Source organism: Ostrea edulis, chromosome 3 (genome assembly GCF_947568905.1).
Source record: "Ostrea edulis chromosome 3, xbOstEdul1.1, whole genome shotgun sequence".
Lineage (NCBI taxonomy): Eukaryota > Metazoa > Mollusca > Bivalvia > Ostreida > Ostreidae > Ostrea > Ostrea edulis.
In genome coordinates, this window is record NC_079166.1 from 53,075,547 (window position 1) to 53,081,546 (window position 6,000).

Sequence of the window (6,000 nt, forward strand, 5' to 3'; positions counted from 1 at the left end):
TGCGCTCATTCTAAACATTTCCTGACATTCTTTACGTAAACAAAATGATATTCTATGTTTCTTAGTCAATATATAAATTTACAACCTGCAACTTTAGATTTGTGAGGCTCTATTCTACCGTTTTCAACAATTTCGATAAATTCCAATTTCTCGATTCATATTTGTGCGCCATGTTTGATGTACTGAAGTTTCAACTTCCAGTTGACAAGTCATTTGCATATGCCATATAAGGTAGTATTTACATCTATGGACAAGTATGGAGGCGAAAGCTATTTCGTCGGTATTGAAAAGGTTTGAATTTAATATCAAGTTAAAAACCGAACAGCAGAGTGTAAATTCTTTCTGCAACAATATGATTTTCCTTTCTTTGTCGAAGTGGCTCGAGTAACTACATTTTCGCGCTGATTGTCAATGTTTAGGCTTTTCATTAGATCCACCTACGAGATCTCGCGATAACAAGCATGGCGGAGCAGACGAAGAATTTTGCATGCTGTACATTATATTTAATGAAAAACACCTTTATTAGACATGCCCGAGCACAAAGTTGGTACTCATTTTGGTGTAAACAACATTTGGGACTAATACACAGAGTTTATTATCGGTTATTCATAAAATTATTTTGCACCATTACGGAGATCCTATGGAATTGTAGCCCTATCCCGAAAACGTCAGAATAAAAAAAAATTGGATAGGGCTACATTATTGCAGCTAATATATATATATATATATATATATATATATATATATATATATATATATATATTATGCATATATGCATGGGTTTATTTTAATGATTTACAATTTTATTTAATTAAGGTCCTTACGTCAGGGTGAAGTTTGTAGACGACGGAAAAGAGAAGAACTATTCAGAATTTAGCGGAACATTCTTGAGTGTTGATGATGATTCAGAGTTGAATTTCAACTCACTTCATGTAGGACTGATTGTTGCAGCGCAGTGGGAAAATCGACATTATGAAGCTAAAGTAGTGCAAGTGCATAATCCAGGTATTTACTATTTAAAATGTAATTTTTCAAAATTGTTGATGTTTCATGGTTTTGACTGCATGTGTTCGTGACTGTAAATAATATTTATTTTTGTGATGACAGTGCATATAGAGACAGAAGAAATGACAGCTGAAAGGGAACCTGTTACACTTTCAGAGAAGCTACCACTGAAAAAGAGAAGTATGTCTAGATAATATACCTTGAGAGCTGTGTAAAGGATGCATTTTGGAACAATTGACAGTTGTGTTCAGACATTTCATATTTTAGATCACATAAACAACTATTCATTGAATTACTACCACTTTTATAGAGATATCCAGAGGTAAAAATGAACTTTTTTAAGTTTTAAAAATTTATTCAAAAAGAGCTTCCCAAGATGCTCGTCAGAAGAAGACAGAGGATGATGAAATGAAGGAAAAGAGAAAAGGTATAATGAAATTACATAGCTAATCATTGGAAAGTTCAGGAGCCCTAGCTATTATTAAGGCTCATCTGTACAGTGTTCACTTAAGACTACTATTTTCATTGCATTTTATCCAGTTAGAGTGAATTGTCCTTAGATTAAAATGGAATTGATATCTACATTCAGATTAAGATGTTTTAAATTAATTTTTCTAGAGATCGCCCTTGAGAAAAAAAGAAAAAGACTGGCGGTTGCAGCTGCAGCACAGGATATGGCTGCCAAACTCTATTCTAATATGCATGTAAGAAGAAAGTTAGTAGCTCCCCAGGTTCCTCAGGCTTGTGCAAGGTCATCAGTGGCTCCCCAGGCCCCTCAGCCAATCATTGCTAAGAGCATTCAGTCTTGTGCTGAGCTACCAGTGGCTCCCCAGATCTCCCAGCCTTCTGCAACATCATCAGTGGCTCCCCAAGTCCTTCAGCCATCTGCTGGGCCACCAGTCACTACTGAGAGCATTCAGCCTTGTGCTGAGCAACCAGTGGCTCCCCAGATAACTCAGGCTTCTGCTGAGTCACCAGTAGCTGACAAGGTCACTCAGCCTACTTTTGGGTCACCAGTGGTTCCCCACCTTTCTCTAGCTTCAGCAAGGTCACCAGTAGCTCCCCAAGTGCCTCAGCCATCTGCTGGGCCACCAATGATTGCTAAGAGCATCCGGCCTTGTGCTGAGCCAAAAGTGGCTCCCCAGATCTCCCAGCCCTCTGCAACATCATCAGTGGTTCTCCAAGTCCCTCAGCCATCTGCTGGGCCACCAATCACTACTGAGAGCATTCAGCCTTGTGCTGAGCATCCAGTGGCTCCCCAGATAACTCGGGCTTCTGCTGAGTCAACAGTAGCTAACGAGGTCACTCAGCTTACTTTTGGGTCACCAGTAGCTCCCCACATTTCTTTAGCCTCAGCAAGGTCATCAGTGGCTCCCCAAGTCCCTCAGTCATTCACTGGCCCACCAGCCACTGATCAAGCAGTTCTGCCTTACACAAGGTCATTGCTGGCTCTCCAGGTTCCTCAACCTTCTAGGTTACCTGTTACCACCCAAGTACTTCAGCCTTTTTCAGAACCTGGAGTTAATGCCTCTTTAGTTAAGCCACCTGTCACTGACAAGGTCTTTCAACCTTTGCATGGGCCACCAATTATTGCTGAGGTCATTCAGCCTTGTGCTGAGCCAACAGTGGCTCCCCAGATCTCCCAGCCTTCTACAACATCATCAGTGACTCCCCAAGTCCCTCAGCCATCTGCTGGGCCACCAGTCACTACTGAGAGCATTCAGCCTTGTGCTGAGCATCCAGTGGCTCCCCAGATCTCTCAGCCTTCTGCTGAGTCACCAGTAGCTGACAAGGTCACTCAGACTATTTTTGGGTCACCAGTGGCTCCCCACATTTCTTTAGCCTCAGCAAGGTCATCAGTGGCTCCCCAAGTCCCTCAGTTATTCACTGGCCCACCAGCCACTGATCAAGCTGTTCTGCCTCCTGCAATGTCATCACTGGCTCTCCATGTTCCTCAGCCTTCTGAGTTACCTGTCACCACCCAGGTACTTCAGCCCTTTTCAGGATCTGGGGTTAGTACCTCTTTAGTTGAGCCTGTTATGCATCTGCCCATGCATGAAGATTCTGGATATTCATTAACAACCTTAAATACTGCTATATCATTTGAAAACTCACAGCATGAAGATTTCCCACGATATCATTCTTCTTCATTCCCAGTAGAGCAAGAAAGAATGCTCAATTTATTATATGAACAGACTAATAATAGGGCAGCTCATAATGCTTGTGTCAACACCAGTGAAAGTTGCAGTCTTTGCTTTTGCAAAGACCTTGAAATAAGGGACCTGAAATTCAAAATTAGATTTCTAGAACAGGAAATTTCACAATTAAGAGATGGAAATCAGGGTAATTTGTACTTGCAAGTCTTACATAAATGTATTTGTATCTTGATAGGTGAACCAAAGTAGATGCTTTTTTTTCTTTAAGTTATTATGGGAGTAATTTTGTCTACAATAACATGAAGTAAGAACCCTCAATTTTTGTTAAAATAAATAGAAATTTAAAATACATTTTGCATCTAATTTTTCCCCCTTCTTTTTTTTTGATGTAGAATTGTCTGATAGTGGAAGTCAACAATCATCAACAAAAAGTGTCAAAAAGCATAAACCTAAAACCAGACCAAGCATTGAGTTGGCAGATTATGTAAGTAAATATTAATGAAATCAGTACTTTACAAGAGCATGTTTTTATAGAAGATGTTTTCAATTAAGAGTTCTAGATTATTGTGTTATATTTATAATTAAAGATTCGAGCACATCTATCGTTGGTTAACACTGTTACATCTTTTAATTTATTATTTATTTATTTTTATTTACAGTATGAACTAAAGAATGATGAAAGCCCAGAAGAGGGCTATTCTGTTTTGGCACCAGGTGCAAGTATAGCGGTCTCATCCCTATGGTTGCACTCCATCCTTTCATCACTCTCAAAGAAAAGAAAACAAAAGAAGTCAACAGGTTTTGAAATAATTAAAAGACTAATGGATGGTTTTTATGAACCATGGGATCTTGCCATGAAGGGTGGCATTACCCCCTTCAAGGACTCTCCCGTTCATAAATCCTTGAAATGTAAGTATTGCCGCAGTCTTTATGTTTTCGAAATATACCTCTTTAACGTAGTTTAATAATAATGATAACCCAGGGTTTACAATAACTTTGAAGTGAATGGGTAAATTTATGCATTGAAGAGACTTTTAACTATTTCCAATAGTTTATTTTGCTTGTCATGAAATTTTAAACAACAAATTCAAATCATTAAAACCTTTAAAAAAGCACCTCCTACCTCTCCTTATTGAAAACCATTAGTAACCAAATGATATTGCATGTATCTTGTGTGTATACATGTATTTTTAATGCACTTCAGAGAATTATTGCCTATAGATATACATTTGATTCATGGCAAACTAAATGCAACCTAGAATATTTTCATAGGAATTTCATTTATTTAAAAGAGTCAAATTTATCATACTTATATTTTGCCTTTTGTAGGCTATGCAGAGCATAAACTCAACATGGATTTACCAACCTTCAATCGTGCGTGGATGGAGAAGATGTCTGCGTCAAGGTTGACAATGAAACGACTCCAAAAGGACAACACCAGTACATCCTCTCCATCACATCAGTAATTAATTAGTTTTCTCTGCACTGATTGTAAATTTCAAACTATTATAGGCGTGCAGTTCCATTGTTATCTTAGATATATTTCATATAGCTCAACTTGATTCTACTTGTAATAATTTTTTCTTTTCTTTTGAGTTGCATCTATTACTTAACTCAGATTGATCGAGCTATTATATTAACATTCAACCTGTGGTTTTGCACTTTATTGACATTGAATAATTCCCTAAATATACTCAGGAGAATCAATTTAACATAAAATATTTGAAGAGAAAAATTACCTATCAACAAAGTAAATATGCAAGTTTTTTCTTTGGTTTGTTTGTTTTTTAGGAAACTTAATGTATTAAGATTATGGTTAGATTATACATATAGATTTTGTGTATAGTTTTACAACCCTTGCAAGATTATTTCACTCATGAGACTTCAGTGTATGCCGATTAAGAACTTCAAATTTAGACATATACTCTGCACTTGGGCCAATCCTCATTGAGCACCAAGGGTCTTTATCTGCCATAACATGGGACCTCGGTTTTTAAGGTTAATTCATCCAAAAACATGCAACTTTCACTTTATTTAGCCAATTAAGCCCTTGGTCAGGGATTAGTTGCATGATGCCTATTTTTTTTATATAATTTTTAGATAATTGTTGTGCGCCATGCATTTAGTATGTGTTTTATGCACCTATTCTGTGTAAATAAGTTGACATAAAAATCTCCTTTTGTAACCAAGATATATATGCCTCAAGTTGAAGGAAATTGTGAGCATGTAGTTGATAAGAGCTACGTATGAACTGCACAGATGTTGATAAATTATTGTTGGAAGTCATTTTTATAAAGTATGCATTTTTTTAAAATTGTTTCATTGCTACATTGTGGTGCTATAGGAGGAGCTAGTATATGTGGTTTAATTGTCAAAATGAAAATGCATGATATGCATTTTGTAAACAACTCATTCAGAGTGATTTGATATTGATTTGTAAACAATTTATTCCAAGTGATTTGGTTGTGATTTGTTAAACAGAAGAGAATGGTAAACAATTTATTCAGAGTGATTTGGTAGTGATTTGTTAATCAGAAGTGATTTGCTAACAATTTATTCAGAGTGATTTGGTTGTGATTTGTTTGCAGTTGTATATACATGCATTGTCTATACATTCTAGAAAATAAAAAAAAAGTGATTTGCTTACAATTTGTTAAGAGTGATTTGTTAGCTCATTTGCATGGGAATTTGCATCACTTACAAATCATCTTCAAATCAATGATTTGTCTGTGATTTCTTAAAGTGATTTGTTTGAGGAATTTTTTCACTTGGGTATGGAACATAAGTACATCTTTACAAGTAGTACGTGTTGAAATGAAAAGGACCTTTCTGCTTTGCA

General features: G+C 36.7%; 1 protein-coding gene and 1 long non-coding RNA gene across 6 annotated transcripts in view; one reads left to right on the forward strand and one right to left on the reverse strand.

The window, feature by feature from the left end:
- Positions 1 to 6,000, reverse strand: part of LOC125673832 (uncharacterized) — a 167,184-nt gene that overhangs the window by 89,402 nt on the left and 71,782 nt on the right. The window lies entirely within an intron of this gene.
- LOC125673847 (uncharacterized) overlaps positions 774 to 6,000 on the forward strand; it is a 5,304-nt gene continuing 77 nt past the window's right edge. The window contains exons 1-7 of one of the 2 annotated variants that reach the window (XR_008800977.1): positions 774 to 1,005; positions 1,108 to 1,185; positions 1,316 to 1,432; positions 1,624 to 1,709; positions 3,554 to 3,645; positions 3,821 to 4,070; positions 4,491 to 6,000. The exon at positions 4,491 to 6,000 is cut by the window's right edge and continues 77 nt beyond it. This is a non-coding gene — a long non-coding RNA (uncharacterized LOC125673847). The remainder of the gene's footprint in view (positions 1,006 to 1,107; positions 1,186 to 1,315; positions 1,433 to 1,623; positions 1,710 to 3,553; positions 3,646 to 3,820; positions 4,071 to 4,490) is intronic. The other variant, XR_007369801.2, reaches the window with a different exon arrangement.